General features: G+C 41.6%; 1 protein-coding gene across 3 annotated transcripts in view; it reads left to right on the top strand.

Moving 5' to 3' along the window:
* The first annotated feature begins 11,209 nt into the window (after positions 1-11,209).
* The window catches only part of PLEKHB2 (pleckstrin homology domain containing B2), a 43,398-nt gene continuing 35,350 nt past the window's right edge, over positions 11,210-19,257 (top strand). The window contains exon 1 of one of the 3 annotated variants that reach the window (XM_058715675.1): positions 11,210-11,335. The gene's annotated coding sequence lies outside the window, so the exon portion shown is untranslated. The remainder of the gene's footprint in view (positions 11,336-19,257) is intronic. The other 2 variants (XM_058715674.1, XM_058715677.1) reach the window with 2 other exon arrangements.

Here is a 19,257-nt window from a genome sequence, read left to right as displayed (position 1 = left end):
ACCGACCTCACTTCCGCCTGGAGCGCGCCGCGGCGGGGACGCGCCGGGCACGTGACTGTATGGCTCCGTCCGGACTGGGGTGGCGGCGTGCTCGCTCCCGCTGGCGTCTGAGAGACGCCCGGATGGAGTCTGCGGGGAGCACCGCGTGGTGCGACCCCTGGCTGGGCTACCCCAGGGTCCCGGCGTGCGGAGCTTGTAGGGCGAGAAGCCCTAGCAGCTAGCGGCGCCCGTAGGAACGTCTGTGTTGACCTTAAGGAATAGGTGCTTACTATGGACTTTTTCCTCGCGCCATTTTTGCCTTTCTAATGCAATATGGAAAGAACGTATTGGAACAGAATTGTACTGATTTCTTAGAAAAAATGCATTTCATTTCGTATTTTTAAAATACGTACGATCCTGCCACTGTACTGCAGGAAACTGTGTGTAAATGCAGACGGCAAAGGTGCAGTTGTGGTGTGTGACCCGGTCCTGGCTGTGATGCCCAGTGGTGGCAACTGAGTAGAAGGCTCACTCAGCACCCCCAGCCCGGGCTGGTGTGGTGGCGTGCAGGTGAAGTGCTATCCCACAGAGCGGCATGGGAGCCCGGCCTTGAACACCCTAAGGACCGTCGCAACAAAGCACATCCCAGCGACGCTGGGGCACCACGTAGAGGCTGCAGGCATGGGCACTGACTGCATTCACTCTGCCAATCATTGTTTCCAGTGCTCTGCATTCCTTAAGTCATTTAATATTTGTGATAAATCATTTTACAATTGAGGGAATTAAGACACAAAGAGGCTGACAAGCTTTCAAGAACACGCTATTAGAAAGCCCAATAAGGATTCAAACCCCAACATCTGGCGTCAAAGCGCTTGCTTTTAAAGGGGGAGTTCTGAGTTTTAGTTTTCCCAGAACACCTCTAGCTACTTGCACGACATTAACAGAACCTACAAGGTCCTAGCCTGAACTGAGTCCGTGAGTCGGCTGTGGAGAAAGGTGGAGGAATCCTGAGATGCAGTCTGAGATGGGTCTCTTGTAAGGGTCTGAAGAGAGTTGGACAATCCTGTGGGCCTGTACTCAACAGAAAGAAACCAGCAGTTTATCTTGCTGACTGTGCAGGTAACAACCGGATCTGGAGGGACACTCACTACATACAGTTCCTAAAGACTCTACCCAGCATATCTGTTAAGAGTTCTGGGTACAGATTAAAGTAGTCTCAAAGGAGATGATTCCTGGCAAGCTGTAAATGTTGACAGTTGTAAAAAAAAACAATGTTACTTTTTAAAACATCCATGAGAATATAAACACTATGGTGATTCAACTCGCATTTTTTTCCATTTAAAAAAGACATGAGTAAATTCTATAACTAAAAGTTTAATTGCTCCTTTTTCTCTTTCCACTGCCCCCACAGAATTTTACCCTAATATATTTGTGTGTTGAGCATCTTTTCTTTTTTTTATTGTTCTTTTTTTTCTTTTTAAGTTTTATTTCCTTATTTTGTGAGAGAGAGAATGGGACAGAGGATCCAAAGCGGTCTCCCTGCTAACAGCAGAGGGCCCGAAGTGGGGTTCAAACTCACAAACCCATGATCCTGACCTGAGCTAAAGTCAGATGCTTAACCGACTGAGCCACCCAAGTGCCCCCTTTCTTTCCTTCTTTCTTTTTAAATTACCAGTTTCTGTCAGGATAACTAGGAAATGCTCCAAGACCAAAACCTCAGTGTCTTCACACAACAGAATTTTACTTCTCACTTACACATGAGGTCAAAAGCAAGAGGGATTGTCTGAAAAACTATACAAACAATAAGAGCATTCAGCAAAAACCAATAATCAAAATGAAAAAAATATATAGCTATCATGTATCTAAATAAAAACCAATTAGAAGATATAACTAAATGGTATAAAAGATCAATAGTATACAAGGATACTTACAGGATAAATAAATAAATAAATAAATAAATAAATAAAATGACATAATACCTAGCAATAAACTTTCATAAGAACTGCACAAGATTTACGTGAATAAAACTTTGAATAATCCCTGAATGGCACAAAAGAACACTTAAACACGTGGAGAAAAACATATTCTTGGAAAAGTGGATTTAACATCAAAGAGATGTCAATGCTCCCTAAGTTAATTTACAAATTTAAATGCAATTCCTATAAAATGCCAATAATTATTTTTAACTAGATGAAGTGATTCTAATTTACCTCTAGGAAATAATCAAGAAGAATTAAAAGAAAGAATCTTTCAGGAAAACTTTGAAAGTAAAGAGTAATAGGGAGGGAGCTGGCAACTAGACCTACCAAATAAGAAAACATATTTAAAAGCCTCAATAAAGGGGCACCTGCCTGTCTCAGTCAGTAGTGCATCTGACTCTTGGGGTCATGAGTTTTAAAAAAATTTTTTTAAATAAAAGCCTCAATAAAGTAGTGTGTCACTGAAATATGAATATACAGACTAATGATATATATAACGTTAAACCCAGAAATACACCCAAATAATTTTTGGAAGTCACCAGGGATAAAGATCAATTATTCAATAAATGGCATTGGGACAAAAATATAGCCATCTGAAAAAACATAAAATTGGGTCCATACCTTACACTATACTAGAATTAAATCCAAATGAAGAAAGATATGAATATATAAGAACAAGAAGAAAACATGGGAAAAAATCCTTTTTAATCTTAGAGTAAATAAGGCCATTCTAACTCCTGTTCAAAATCCAAAAGCCACATTATGAAAAACTTTGTTTTGGCAAAAAGTGCCATGAACATAGTCAAAAGACAGATGATTAACAAGGAATAAATAGTTCCAACACTTATGATAGACAAAGGGTTAATCTCCCTAGCACAGAGAACTTTCAGAAGTTAATAAGAAAAAAATCCTACAACTCAATAAAAAAACAATGAGGGGAGTTCACAGAAAAGAAAGTAAATGGCTCTTAATCACATGAAAAAAATCCAACCTCACTCAAGAGAAGAATGCAAGTTAAATTTCTTTGAGATAGCAGTTTCCCCCATTTGATTGGCAAGCATCCAAAAAATTGACAGTACACCTTATTAATGTGGCTGTGGGGAAGCAGGCCCATTGCTAGAGTGTAGAAGGGACCACTTGATGTATTATGACAAGTATACACAAAATATTTGACTCAACAATTCTACTTCTGGGAATCTGTCTATAGAGATGCTTGCTGGTATAAAATGAAATAGGTGCAAGCTCATACATTGCAGTATTTTTTAGAGTAGCAAAATATTGGAAAAACAACCCTAGTGTCCATCAATAGGGGACTGATTGGCTGGTTCATCTATACAATAAATTACTCTATAACTCGAAAAAGAAATGAGCAACCTTTCTATAAACTGAAATGGAGATACCATCAAGGTAGATTGTAAATAAACAAGGCAAAGGATGGAACTGTTTCACAGGCTGAGTTGTGTTCCCCCACCCCTAATTCATATGCAGAAGCCCTAACCCCCAGTACCTCAGAATCTGTACTTGCAGATAGGGCCTTTAAAGAAATAGTCAGGTTAAAATGAGGTCAGTGGGGTGGGCCCTAATCCAATCTGACTGATGTCTTTATAAGAAGAGGAGATTAGGATACAGACAACACAGATGTATGGACAGCCATGTGAGGACACAGTTTGAAGGGGTCATCTACAGGCCAAGGAGAGAGGCCTCAGGAGAATCTAACCCTACTAGCACCATGATCTTGGACTTCCAGCCTCCAGACCTGGGAGAACATAAATTTTTGTCATTTAAACTGTTTTTTTTGTGTGTGGTGTTTGTTACAGTAGCCCTATTCAACTGTGTTAAAGAACATCATGATGTTCTTTAACTGTTATGTTCTTTAACTGTTAAAGAACATCATGATGTTCTTTAACTGTTAAAGAACATCATGTAAAAAGGGGAAATGAAACTATGTATTTACTTGTGTATGAATACAGACATAATTTCTAAAATCCAAGAAACTAAGCAGTGATTTACTGTAATGAGGCTACTGACAGAGTGGACCCTGAGCAAATGGAAGACAGGGAAGAGATGAATAATTTTCAAGGTTTGTTTTTCCTTTGAAATATATGAATGTATTACATACTCTAAAATTAAATCATAAATAAATAAAATCTCATAAATTTCCAGGAGTGTAAAATGGTATAATCATTTTAGGAAAAAGTCTTGTTATTTCTTAAAAAACTAATCATACACCTAATAAATTGTAGGTATCTGCCAAAAAGAAATGAAAACATACATCCATTCAAAAGAATTGTACAAAAATGTTCATAGCAGTTTTATTGATAATAGCCAAAAATTGAAAGAAGTCCACACATCTATCATCAGGAGAACAGCTGAACCAATTCAGTAGGGTGCCTGGGGCCTGCTTACAATGGTTTGAACTGGCTCCTGAAAGCCAAAGGATACATTTTCAGGAATTTGGCAAGACACTTGGCAAGCACAATTATTAAGATTAGGTTATAGAAATTTATTAAAAACAAAAGACGCAAAAACTTATCCCTTCCTAGTTATTGTGTTTTACTGTTGCCTGTGCCCTAAGGCTCTTTGAGGCTCTTTGGGGCTATTGGACCTGCCTGGCGGAAATGCTCTATAACACTAAGCTGCAAGAGCTTCCTTTCCTGCCTCCCCTCCATGAGGTCACATTGTAGCCTGAACTCTGACCATGGTAGGACTATCTACATCATGCAACTTGTCCAATAATACTAAACAAGGCTTAATTTATTGCTTGCCAATTTTATAAACTTAAGAATATGATGGAGGGGTGCCTGGGTGGCTCAGTTGGTTAAGTGTCCTACTTTGGCACAGGTCATGATCTTGCAGTTTGTGAGTTCAAGCCCTGTGTCAGGCTCTGTGCTGACAGCTTGCTCAGAGCCTGGTGGCTGCTCCAGATTCTGTCTCCCTTTCTCTCTGCCCCTCCCCGACTCACACTCTGTCACTGTCTCTCTCAAAAATAAATAAACATTAAAAAAATTTAAAAAAAAAGAATAAGATGGAGAAAATATTAATGTAGATTAAACTTCAAAGGGGATAATGTCTATAGTTTTCCCTTTATGAATAGCACAAAAAATTTAGGAAATATTTTTCTAATATCCAAAAACTACTATCCTACTTGGGAAAGAAGTCACTCATGTCATTGACAAGCAACCGAAGTTCCAATAAGGTTTTTTCACTCAAATCTTACTGCTTAATATAAAGGGAAATATCAGTCTAGGTTATGAGACACCGTAACAATAAATTGCTGTTTTAAAGCATTAAATTTTGGGGTGAATTGGTACACAGCAGTACATAATCAGAGCAGCTCTCTCTTGAACAGCAACCCAATATCAGTCCCACATTGTGAAATCAATCTAGTCATTTATTGCCTGCATTTTAGAGTGAACTAGACTGGAAAACAACAAAATAAAAGAGTGCCTAGTACAAGAGTATGGTTAAGTATTACTTTGTAACTCTTCATATATATGTTTTTTTTAGTATAATTTATTGTCAAGTTGGCCAACATACAGTGTAAACAGTGTGCTCTTGGCTTCAAGAGTAGATTCCTGTGGTTCATTGCTTACATACAACACCCAGTGCTCATCCCCAAAAGTGCCCTCCTCAATGCCCATCACTCATTTTTCATATATATGTTTTTACATATATTATGTACTAGGTTATGAAGTAAATTCATTATGTAGGCGATAGTCAAAAAGTTGGAAAATACTACTCTACGGTATTTACCGAGAAACAATTATTTGTTCACAGGGTACCAGCATCTTAAAACTGACTAGATAGTGTCAAATTGCTCTCTAAAGGTTTGTAATAAGCTACACCATCCATAGTAAGATACAAGCTCTGATAGCTTCACGTATTTGTCACATTTAGTATAAAACTTTAAAATGTTTGCCAATAAGCTGAATGTGTAATGTCATCTCACAATTGTTTTAACTTCTATTTCTTATGCACCTGATATAATCCTTGTAAATAATTTTTGACCAGAGTCTGTTTATTATGGGATCATTGCCCTAAACAATTACTGGCTTACAGAGTACGAACTATGCTAAACTTCTATGTTAAATCTTATATCAAATTTAACTCTGGAAGGGTTGCACCAATCTATAGTTGCACAAGCACTGTATGCCACTCACCGTCTCATCAAATCCTTGTATTTAACATTTCATTAAAAACCTTTTAAAATTTGATCACTGAAAAACCACTTGTTTTAATTTGCATTTGTTAGATCACAGGCAAGCTTCATTTACAAGATTCATTTGTTGTATTTGTGTTTTCTCTTGTGTGAATGATTTACTCATAATTTTTTTGCCTGTTTTTATACTGGAGTCTTAGGGTTTTTCATGTCAATCCATTTGAGTTCCTTCTGCATAAAACTTGAGGAGTTAATAGGAGAACAGTACTTTTTTCTCTTTACTATCTAGCTGGATACAAAGTTTTTAAGAGTGCAAAACTCTGTTTTGGTTCAGCATATTGGATTAAACACAGGGATCTACTCTTCCCTTCCAAACCCTGTTAAGGTAAAAGAAAATGTGTTTTTAATGTATTATTATATTTATTTTTTTATTAATAATTTTATTATTACTTTAAGTAGTCTCCATGCCTACCATGGGCTTTGAACTCATGACCCTGAAATCAAGAGTTGTATGCTTTACCAACTGAGCCAGCCAGGCTAGAAAAGTTATTTTTATTTTATTTTATTTTTTATTTTTATTATTTTTTTAATGTTTATTTTTGAGAGAGAGAGAGAGAGAGAGAGAGAGAGAAAATGTGAGTGGGGGAGGGCAAAGAGAGACGGAGACACAGAATCTAAAGCAGGCTCAGGGCTCAGAGCTGTCAGCACAGAGCCCGAAGCGGGTTGAACTCAGAAACATGAGGTCATAACCTAGCTGAAGTCGGACACCCAACCGACTGGGCCACCCAGGTGCCCCAAGAAAAGGTATTTTTAAAAGAAGGAATCCTGGGGCACCTGAGTGGCTCAGTCGGTTAAGCGTCCGACTTCGCTCAGGTCATGATATCGAGGTCCGTGAGTTCGAGCCCTGCGTCGGGCTCTGTGCTGACAGCTCGGAGCCTGGAGCCTGTTTCAGATTCTGTGTCTCCCTCTCTCTGACCCTCCCCTGTTCATGCTCTGTCTCTCCCTGTTTCTCCCTGTCTCTCCCTGCCTCCAAAATAAATTTAAAAAATAAAAATAAAAAAAAATAAAAGAAGGAATCCTGAATAGTCCTGGAAAACAACTTAAGGATACTATTGGTTGACCAGATATTTACAGACAGTTGAGCATGGTAGAAAGCAATTAGGGTCCGAAGCTTCTCACTCAAGATGGCAGACCAAAAACACACTTTGGTCTCCTATTCCCTCTTTAGACTTCTATGAAATAGATAGTAGGTGTTTAATAAGCAACACAGCAAACTGAAGTAGTAATAGAGGCCGTGGTGAATGAGGGAGGAGAGGGACTCACTTTAATGTAAATGGTTTAAATAGGCAGAGCAGGTGTGAGGAGGGAGAGGGAAAGGTGGTGAGAAATAGCCTATGAACAGGGACAGTAATAGCTCTCTTTCCCATTCTCGTGTGCATGGACAGTTTCATGTTTATAGTGGGCAAAACCCCAAAAGAAGCGGCTCAACTGTCTGAAGAAAACTAAGTCTTTTCAGTAGATGTTGAGGGCAAAATAAAGTCAAATTTAAGTATGCAAAAACTCTTTGTTTCCTACCCAATAGAGACGTTTCAGAATTTCTGTCTAGGAAGAGCAAAGGTATAGCAAGCTGAGTGAAAGAGCTTCCTAGTCCTGGGCTGGACTTCACTTTGGCTTGACCCAAAAGCCAAGTCTGTTTTCACTAGAAGATTTCCATTCCAAATAAAGTGGGATGTGGCATGGAGAGACATGACATATTACTTCACGTCTTATTTATTTTATTGAAGTTTATGTACTTATGTATGTATGTATTTTAGTAATCTCTACACCCAATCTCTGAGGCTTGAACTCATGACCCTGAGACTAATAGTCCCATGCTCTTTCAACTGAACCAGCCAGGCATCCGCATTTCCTATTTAGATTTTCTTTTCTAACCACAAAAGACTTAACATTTTCTTTTTTCAATTTTAGTACTAGTAAACAGGGCAAAAAAGGGAGCACATAATTTGGTTTGACCAAGTTGAGGACCACAAATTCTATGGAGCCATGGAGCAAGGCGACCGATGAATATGGAGTCCTAGCGCGGTTCCTTGAAGCCCTCTTTCAGTTCTGGACCAGAGGACACATGTTCAGTATTGGCAGATATGGGGCTGGAAAGCAGGTATTCTTACCCCCACAGTTGGCCTTTTTCCTCCTATACTTTCTTGTCAGTAAACTTGGACAGAAAACCAATTTTACTGAGCACTGCTCCTCATGAGAGTGCCCTTCAACCATCCTCAGATCAAATGCAGCACCAGGCCTAGTGGCAGCAAGTTGGGCATGCTGGTGTCAAAATGACTTAGGTGATTTGAGAGCATGTCAGGACACTCCAGAGGAGACTTTCATTTACCTCCTGCTTCCACTTATGGAGTCCCAGGAGTCCAGGCTGATTAGGATCTGCAAGTTGCTATTCGTATCACCAGTGACTGGCACACTGTGATTTTTCAATTCACCTTTATTGAATAAAGTGTTTGTAACCATGCACAAAACATGGTGATGGTGAGTGCTTGTGAGCTCTGCTATGTATGGTGGGATAGTGTATTAATAGGATAAGAGAACTGTTTTGACCTGAATTCAGATTAAAGAGATTGGAAAATTAAAAAAGAAAGAAAGAAAGAAAAGAAAGAAAGCCAATTTTACTAAACCAGAAAACTTACTAGGAGACACTTCCTGCTTCAGCTCCTAGAACATCCACTTAAACCAAATTGGATTCAAATATTACCTTTTTCCTGTTGTCTAAGTGATTTAAAGTCAAGTGATTAATTGAAGAAAATTTGGAAAATACAGAAAAGTATGAAGAAATAAGTCATCCACAGCCCCAATGCTCAAAGACAAAATGCTTGTGTATTTTGGGACATTTCAACTCCAAGCCTTGAAAGATACCTAAGATTAACACAGAAGATAGGGCTAGCCTTATCACTTTACTGACAGATGGTCAGGAACTTCAGTGATGTCAGGTAATTTGCTCAGGCTTATTCTTGGGTAGTGGGACCAGGAAGAATTCTAGAAGACTCCAATCTCTGAACTCTTTGTTGACTAAGTCACACTATTTTACAAAACATTAGATTGGAAAGCATCACAGGACTCCCCACCCTGAATTTCTTTTCCCAGAGAGAAGCGAGGTTAAGACAGGAGCTCTTGCCAATTCAGTTTGGAGTTTTGAAGCCCATTAACTACAGGCCTTTCCTCCAATTTTTAAAATTTAAAAAATGTACGTGTGTGTGTGTGTGCGTGTGCGTGTGTGCGCACACGCGCAGTGGAAAGAGAGAGAGTTTACATGCAGATGTTAAAAATGAGAGAGCAGTCCCCAAAGGGAGTCACTTGTGCCAAATTCCACACTACCAAACCAAGACTTAATACCTAAGTGTAGTTTCAACCTCCCAGGAATGTAACCTTTAATCGTACAATATGGAATTACCTGGTCAGCATGGTGAGTTAATCTGCTTGATAGATCCCCTTAGGAAGGCATCCTTGCCTGAAACTGCATTCTTTGCTAATAATTTTCCTGTTCTGTCCTCTTTCCACCTTTAAAAACCTTTCCTTTTCTACAGCTCATTGGAGTTCCTTTCTATTTGCTAGATAGGATGCTGCCCTATTCATGAATCCTCGAATACAATCAATTTGATCTTTAAAAAAAATAAATTAATTAACTCAGTTACATGTTTGCTATTTATCACAGAAAAGAAAACAAATCTTAAGCGCACAGCTTGATAAATGTTTACACAGTACTTACCTTTCAGGAGTAGAGTTGCCCAAGATTCCCTCAGGCCACTTTCCAGGAAGTGTCCCAACCCTGACCCTAGAGGCCCCACAGGGGCTTAAAAGCACCATAAAAGTTTCTCAGTAAAGGTAACTAACATTTCTTTTCCCCCTCCATTGCCTTCTTTGTTTTTTAAAAAAATTTTTATTTTGAAATAATTTTAAATTTGCGGAGAAAAATTAGTATATTCAGTTTCCCATGATGCTTACATCTCACATAACCATGGCACAATTCTCAAAACTAAAAATCACTAGTAATTATTATTAAAGTCAAGACTTTACTTGGAATTTACCAATTTTTTCACTAACGTCAATTTTTCTGTTCCAGAATTCCATCTAGGATCCCTCACTGCACCTGACAGTTTCTCAGTCATTCCCTGTTTTCAATGACCTTCATAGTTTTGAGGCATACTGGTGAAGTATTTTGTGGAACATCCCTCAATAGGGATTTGCCTGATGTTTTTCTCATCATTCCACTGGGGTGGAAGACCACAGGAAAAGTGACATTTTCATTACATCATGTCAGGGTTAAATATTACCAACATGACTTACTACAACTGTTGATGTCAACCTTGATCACATGGTTGAGTAGCGTTTGTCAGGTTTTTCCACTATAAAGTTATTTTTCCCCCTTCTCACACTTTACTCTTTGGGAGGAAGTCATTATGCAGATTGGGGGGTGGGTGGGTGGAGATTAATAGCCCCTCAGAATGGGGGATGATTAGAATTCCTCTACAAAAAAAACCTTTTCTCTTCTCCCCATTAATTTATTTAATCATTTATTTACAAAAGAAGGGCTTGTTTTACACTGTAAGTTATAATCCAATAATATATAACTTATTTTGCTGCTCAAATTGTTCCAGATTTGGCCATGGAGAGCTCTTTCAGGTTGACTTCTGTATCTTATGACACGCCTCCACGGTTTATTTTTTGAGCATTCCTTACTTCTGGCGCTACATGAAGCTCCAGACTCTAGGTTGTACTTTTCCTGCCCCACCTCTAGAGAGCCACTCATTTCTTTAAGGAGACATGGCTCTTTTTATTGGAGGGTTATATTTAGATGCAAGATCAGGGTGCAAACAGTTCCTTTTCAGTTGAAAAGTAAGCCTCCCTCCACTCCAGCAGAACTGAGGATGTCCCAGCCCCCTCCCCTCCCTCTCCAGCTCTCCTTTCCCCTGCCCTCCTCTCTGCTCCCCTCCCCTCTCCTCCTCTCCCCTCCCCGCTAATACCCAGGCTCCGCCGTAGCCCCCAAGACCATTCCAGGCATGCCCCGCGCGGCCAGGCGCATGCGCCACGGCGGTGTGACGTTGGACGGCGGCCAGGACGCAGGCGTGGGGCATTTGCAGCCAGAGAGCCTCAGCGGTGTCCTTGCGCTCTGTCACCCTGCTTCTGTGCTCCGCGGCGGCGGCCCGATAGTTCGCAGGTAAATGTCCCTGTCTGGTTCCGGCGAGCCCGAGCCAGACCCACCTGCCTGCGCCCCTTCTTCTCCCCATCCCCCGGAGTTGGTCCCTTTGGAGCCTCTCTTGGGGCTCAGCCCAGTACTCCTCCGAGAAGACCCCCTCTCGGCTAGCGTCCCGCCCCTCTCCAGTGTCGGTCCTTGCAGAGCCTCTGCCAGAGTTGCCCCGCTCTGCGCGCCCTCCCCTTCCCTAGCGTCGGTCCCTGCTGAGCTTCCCCTTGAGCCGCCCAGCCCCGCACCCTTCCGAGAGGACGCCCTCCCGGGCGTAGGTCCCAGCAGAGCCTCCTCTAGCGCCGCCCACTCGGCGCCCCTCAGAGTTGACCCCCGGCCCACATTCTTTTCTCCCGTTGCTGGTTGTGGGCCCCACCAGAGCTTCTGCTAGAGCTGTCCATTTGCGCGCGCCCTCCTCTTCCACCGTGTCGGCCCCTCCAGAGCCTTCCCTAGAGCCGCCCACCCCGCGACCCTCTGAGCGAACACCCTCGGCTTCTACCAGGCTGGAGCCGCCCAACTCCGCGCCGCTCTGCAGGGACTGCCCTCGGCCCGCGCCCTCTCCCCTCCCTGGTGCTGGCCTCTCCAGAGCCTCCCCTAGAGTCTCCCAGCCCCGCCCGAGCTCTCCCGCAGCCGTTTCGCTTCCCGCAGTTTCTCCCGACCGGCTCGCTGCCTTTCCGCTCCCCGCAGGTGCTCCCACCCGTCCCGCTGTCTTTCCTCCAGCTCGGGTGTCCTAGTGCCGGCTGTCTGGTCGAGGAGACTTGGGCTCTTTTTCGTTCCCCTCCGGCACGGAGATCGCACCCTCTTTAAGGAATCCAGAACGGTATTGAAACTCTGCGCTCGCGGGTGCGCTCGGCCCCCGCTTCGTTTCACCTACTCTTAGCTGTGCAGTCTTAGGGTCTTGGTTGTACTTTTTCCACATCTGATCCTTTCATTCATCCAGATCAGGAACTCTGGACCTCAGCGGGGGTTTATTTAGTGTTGACATAGAGTTTTTTGTTTTTATCTCAAATGTAGAGTAAATTACATAGAAGAGGCTTTGTAAATGAACGAATAGTAAGTTCCCGTTTTTTTCAGGGAAGTGGAGGGAATGAGGTACGACTGTCACACTACCAAAAAATCTAGAGCAAAGTGATTAATTCCCAACACCATTGACTCCGAGTCCCTGAGAATTTTTTTTTTTTTAAGTACCTCCTCTGATTAGGACGGGGTGGAGCCACTGCCGGAGGCAGTTCCCTTGTATTTAAAGAGAGGAAAGGGTCTCCTGGTCTTTGAGGAAACCAAAGCCAGTGCAGGAAGTGAGTTGTCAGAAGTCACGAGGGGAATTAGGGCCGAGCTGGGACTGTTTAGCTGCCTGTGTACTTTGGCTGTCTTTGTTGAACAAATCAATGACCAAAATATTTGCCTATATGTGCTTGTGCAGCCAGGTTATCTAAGGGCCAGCCTGTACATGGGAACGAGAATGTCTAGGGTTTCCTCTTCCTGGTAGTGATTTTTTTACTTGACTCCTCCTCTTCACACCCCTCCCCCCCCCCCCCCCCCCAGCAGCATACTGATCTGATCTCTGAGGGCAGAAATCCAACTTATGTTGGAGGATCATCCTGGCAGATGAGGTAGTGTTCAGTAAATGCTTTCTAAGGGAGGCTGCAGAAAATAACTCAGAATCTGACAAAGGTTCTTCACTAGCATATTTTTAATGATGTCAGTACATTTTGTAAGTAAAATTCCTAATAATCTCAAGGACTGAATTTATGAAATGTGTGCATCAGTGGTATAGAAAGAACAGATACCACTCTTGTTGTGATAGTCCTATTCTTCTGGAAGATACTAGTTTTTCCTGACTCTCCCTAGAAGCTATGCTATGCTTCCCAGTTTGCCACCCTACAGGAATATTTGGTTTCTTTCTCCTTACCTCTGCCTTTTTTCCTTTTTCTAGATGTGTAAAGAAATTAAAAATGGTTAGTCTCTCTACAAAAAACTGCAGATAGTAAAATAAACTATTAAACATGTTATAAAAAGTGGGCTGTCATGTTTTATTGGTTGTATATTTGCTTCTGAATTTGATCATGGGCACAGACAGTTGAACTTTCTTATCTGTCTAGTTTGTCTACCCTTTGATGAGTACTTGTATTAGGCTTGTTAAGAAGTGGTTGCTACTGCCAATGGTTGTAGTGCCAACGCTACACTGACCTCTGAGTGATGATGGCTCACCCAATTCTTGTCCCCTGTATTTAGGGTACACTTGGGACTTCTTGTTGCCTTTACATTATTGTTATTTAAAAACTTTTTTTGGGGGGCAACTGGATGGCTCAGTTGTTTAAACATCCGACTCTTGATTTCCATTCAGGTCATGATCTCGTGGTTTGTGAGTTCGAGCCTGGGCTCCACATTGACAGTGGGAGCCTGCTTGGGATTCTCTCTCTCTCTCCCCTACTTTCTTTGCCCCTTCTATGTTCTCTCTCTCTCTCATTCTCTTAAAATAAGTAAAATAAACTTAAGAAAAAATGGTTATAATTTAAAAGAAAAATAATTTTTTTCGGGGCACCTGGGTGTCTCAGTCAATCATCCAACTCTTGATTTTGTCTGAGGTTATGACCTTATGGTTCATGAGATTGAGCCCTAAATCGGGCTCTGCGCTAACAGCATGGAGCCTGCTTGGGATTATGTCTCTCTGCCGCTACCCTGCTCATGCTCTGTTTTTCTCAAAATAAGTAAATATACATTAAGAAAAACTTTTTTTTTTTTTAAGATTTTGTTTTTAAGTTATCTCTACACCCAGCATGGGGCTCGAATTTACCACCCTGAGGTCAAGAGTGGCACGCTCCACCTGATCCATCCAGGTGCCCCTAACATTATCATTTTTTTTTTTAAGGTTTATTTTTTATTTTTTTTTATTTTTTGGACAGAGAGAGACAGAGCATGAACGGGGGAGGGGCAGAGAGAGAGGGAGACACAGAATCGGAAACAGGCTCCAGGCTCCGAGCCATCAGCCCAGAGCCCAACGCGGGGCTCGAACTCACGGACCGCGAGATCGTGACCTGGCTGAAGTCGGACGCTTAACCGACTGCGCCACCCAGGCGCCCCAGGTTTATTTATTTTTTTTTTGAGAGAGAGAGAGAAAGACGAGTTCTAGCTGGGGAGGGTAGAGAGAGGGAGATAGGGAATCCTAAGCAGGCTCGGACCCATGAACCGCAAGATCATGACCTGAGCCGAAGTTGGACACTCTACTGACTGAGCCACCCAGGCCCTTCCCCTACACTATTGTTTTTGAAGAACAGAGTTTTCCTCCCTTTGATAAGGTAGGAACTTTTACAGTTAAGGTACAGAGAGGGCTAACTAGAGGAACCAGGATATTGTGAATGAGTCAGTTGTAGACACGCAACTCTAAATTGCATTTCTTAAAATAGTAACGTAATTATAGCAGTTCTCAGTTTTGGAGCACCTACAGGGCTCTTTGGGCATATTATCTCATTTAATTCTCACACTAACCCCCTATGAGATAACTAGTAGTGTCCTGTTGTACAGGTAAGAAGAAAAGTGAAGCTTGGGAGGGTTAGTATTGTGCTCAGAGTCATACCAGTTAGTAAAAGGCAGAGCTCAGAACTGACAGATTCCAAAGGCAATGTTCTTTCTACCTCTTAAATTAATCTCTTTTGGATTCAGTGCTTTTAAAATGATTTCAGTTCACATTTAAAATAATTTGAATTGTTGAAGGGCACCTGCGTGGCTCCATTGGTTAGGTGTCCAACTCTTGATTTTGGCTCAGGTCATGATCTCATGGTTTATGAGCTCAAGCCCTGCCTTGGGCTGCTGGCTGACAGCATGGAGCCTGTGTGGGAATTCCCCACTGCCCCCCACCTTTCCCCTGCTCATGCTTGCTTTTTCTCTCTTTCTCAAAAATAAATAAACTTAAAAAAATAATATGAATTGTTGAATATGGTTTATGTTTAAAACTTCCTATAGGTTTTCTGGCATGTGTGTAATGTGGGTATTTTGCAGCTAGTTTGCCTCTGTTTTATTCTGTTGAGACCCAACAGCAGGACTTTTATCTGATAAGTTTTAGTTTATGCAGTAGATCTTGCTCCAGGATATAAATAGTGAAGCGTTGAAATAAGTTATGAAGTGATGTGGACTTCAGCAAAGTAAGGCAAAAAAATATTCCTGTTCCTTTAAAGATGGATTTGGTTCTGTATTCAGGGATGTTTTTTGTTTGTCTACAAGATTTTTGTTTTTACTTCTAGTGTATATATGTTCAAATTTTGACCTTCAAGAGCATCTTAATTTATTAAGTCTTCTAAGCCATTTGAGAAGCCACCTAATGTGTTTCTGTCTTCTGGAATGTTTTGGGCAAATTTTATTCATGTGCTAGTGAGGAAGTAATAGTGATGATAGTAATTGCTGCATGAGCAGCTACCAATTCTTGAATTTTAGTAAATGTCAGGCACTATGCCAAATATTTACATGTTTTTTCACCCAGTTTTCCAAATATCTATCAAGTAGGTGTTGGTATTCTCATTATATGGGCTAAGAAACTAAGCCTTGGAAAAGTTAAATAACTTGCCCAAAGTTATCTATAAGTGAGTGAGTCAGGATTTGAACATGGGTCATCTGTTTTTGTCTCTGCTGCTGGTCTCTCTGTGATTTATGCTTTGTTTTCCCCTTAACTCATTTTAGTTGCATTTCAGGAGGGAGCAGAGTTAGCTGTTTATGCTCCTAATAATCCATCTTTAATGTTGAAAATAGCAAAGCAGTCATTAGCATGGGTAATCTTGACATTATTGGTATATCTTTTGTCTTGGATTCTCATTTTAATATCACTGTGTGTCTTCTCTCTTTGAAAATAACTCTCCTGTGAATTAGTGTTTAGTGATAAAAATACGGATTTTACATAACCGTAATAGGTTTGTTTAACACAGAAAGAAAAATTAAAAAAAATGGATGTTTAAAGTCTGCCTCCCCCGCCCCAGCACTGTTTCTCAAGGCAGGGCAGGCTAGTAGGATCAGGAATTGGCCTAGGCCAATGAATAGTAGGATACCTCTTTCAGGCAGTGACATGTGAGTGCTCTGTAAGGCTGAAGGCAGGTGGACTGAGTGACAGTGTCTCCTCTGTTCTGGTCAGGGTTCAGGAGCTTGGCAGGGTATGGATTCTAGACAGATACAGCTGTGGTCCAGCTTAGGTGAGGTGGGTCATTTAAGGAGCCAGGTACTGGCAACTGCTTATTTAAGAACTTGTTGCCCTTGGTTTATCTTCTTTATAGGGCATAGTGTGGAGAGTCTGTATTGTGTTACATACATGTTGCTTATGGGTTGGGAGCCAGAGGCAAGGTTGCTCTTGCTGCTGGAGGCTGAGACTAAGGCTGATGAGGCAATATGCTGCATATGGTGCTGGTGATAACAAACTGGTGCCTGACAGAAGAGGCTAGTAGTCACAAAGGATACACATCTCTTCAGTGAAGATAAAGAACTTGTTTTCCTGCCTTCAGTTGAGTGCCCACCTTGCTGTGTCTGCTAGATGGCAAAATGCCCTTGCCTCAGTCCCCCTAAGATGTGCTGTGTGGATGATATTGCCTGACTAGAGTGAAGATCCCACAGGGTGCTTGAGGAGGCTTTCATTATCATGGGGCTTTAATATTTTCTTCTTTTTGACTTTTCTGGAGACTGGCTTGTGAGTGCCTGCCCAGCAAGTACAAGTAACCGGACTCAGTGTATTCCTGCGGGTGTGAATTCCAGGTTTGTTTCCTAAAAGTCCTGCTCTCCAGTGGTTTAAGTTTTAGGCTGGTTTGAAGTCTATTCCTACAGTCTTTTCTACCGCTAAGTTTTATACACTTGAGTCCTTAACTCAGAAGTCTAGACTTTTTGTCTTAAAAAAGAAATTGTGGCATCTTGGTAAACACAACAAATACCCCTTATTATTACCATAATAACCATTTGAATTATCAAGTGAGGAGAAGGTATTATACAAGTCAGAGTGTTTAAACTTTCTTTTAACACCCCCCTCCCCTGGGCCCCCAGTTGGGTGAAATCCAAACTCACATCGGAAGTTGTGTGCTTTCTCTAACACATTCTATAGCAGTGTATATGGTTTTAGTCATCATTTTATTCTTAGGATGCCTTTCATCCTCAGTTGGTTCTAATGAACTATAATTATTGTTTTCGATTTGGCATTATTAGATGCTCTTCCTTCAGCTGGTTGGTTTTTTTTTAATCCTTTCTAAAGACATTCCTTCCTGAAACCGTCTTTAATTTTTTAAAGTTTAATTTACATTTTTATTTGTAGAGACAGTGTGCATGAGCAGGTGAGAGGGTGGGGGCGGGGAGAGAGGGAGGGAGAGAGAGGGAGGGAGAGAGAGTGTGAGAGGGAGGGAGGGAGGGAGGGGGAGAAAGAGAGAGAGAGAGACAGAGAGAGAGAGAGAGAGAGAGAGGGAGAGAGAGAGAGGATATGAATCTTAAGCAGGCTCCATGCTCAGCGCAGAGCCTGATGCCGGGCTTGATCCCACAATTCTGGGATCATGGCCTGAGCTGAAATCATGACTGACTGAGCCACCCAGGTGCCGCGTGTCTTTGCTTTTTGACAGTAGGCACAACTTGCGGTTTCCTGTCCCTAAATTGTAACCAGCTGATTTTCAAGGAGCACAGACTCCTTTTTGAGAAGACCAGTATCAGAGATAAAAATCTGGACATGGGGTGCATGTGAGATTGTCCCACATAATGACTAAAGATAGACAGGATGATACCAGATAAGAAGCTACTTGAGTCCACAGAATTACCCTTTCAAAAAGTCACGAGTTTCTGTTGATAATTCCAGTTTCTTTAGACCTTGTTATAATAGTTTTCTCTTTCTCTAATGGTTTTGAATTATTTTACATAAGCACACCAAAGGTATGTTTACGATGTCCCCTTGATGTAGAAGTTGTTTTTTTTTCCTTTTTGAATTTTTATTCAGATGGCCTGAAATTGATTCCCAAGTCAGCTGATCAGATTCCTATTGTTGACATACCTTGAGTGCCAGATACCTGAAAAGTAAAACCCAGGCTTACGCCAAGGCAGTACCAAAGAGAACATGAGTAACTCAGATGTTGACCCATGCAGTTGGTAGATAATAGGAAATCTCAAGGTTTTTAAGGTTTTATTTGGAACTTCATTTTTGACCCTCTATTTTCAGGGGTGCTAGCATTGTTAATGGTTTTACAGGTATGTAAAATTGTTGGACTCAGTTTCTTAAAAGACCTTTGAGTAAATGAAAGTTTTTTTTTGTTTTTTTTGTTGTAATGTTTATTTATTTTGAGAGAGAAAGGGAGAGAGAGCAGGCACGCAAATAGGGGATTTCAGAGAGGGAGAGAATCCCAAGCAGGCTCCGCAATGTCAGCGCAGAGCCCGATTCGGGGCTTGATCCCATGAACCTTATGATGATCACGACCTGAGCTGAAATCTGCGTCAGATGCCTGACTGACTGAGCCAATCAGGTGCCCCAATGAAGGTGTTCTTACCAGTGTTAACATCAGTCTGACATTTTGACTATTATGAATGACAGCAAATAGAGTCAAAATGATATCAAGAATCATTTGAGAATAGAAAAAAGTTACCAGAAAAGTTCAGGAAACATCTTTCTTTTTTTTTTTTTTTTTTAAATTTTTTTTTTTTTCAACGTTTTTTATTTATTTTTGGGACAGAGAGAGACAGAGCATGAACGGGGAAGGGGCAGAGAGAGAGGGAGACACAGAATCGGAAACAGGCTCCAGGCTCTGAGCCATCAGCCCAGAGCCTGACGCGGGGCTCGAACTCACGGACCGCGAGATCGTGACCTGGCTGAAGTCGGACGCTTAACCGACTGCGCCACCCAGGCGCCCCTGGAAATATCTTTCTATTGCTCCACAGTTTTACACAACCACCAGCTGTTGAAG

The sequence above is a fragment of the Neofelis nebulosa genome, chromosome 2, assembly GCF_028018385.1.
Source record: "Neofelis nebulosa isolate mNeoNeb1 chromosome 2, mNeoNeb1.pri, whole genome shotgun sequence".
NCBI classification, from domain to species: domain Eukaryota; kingdom Metazoa; phylum Chordata; class Mammalia; order Carnivora; family Felidae; genus Neofelis; species Neofelis nebulosa.
Note: the sequence above shows the minus strand (reverse complement) of the source record. Positions and strands in the feature narration are given on the sequence as shown.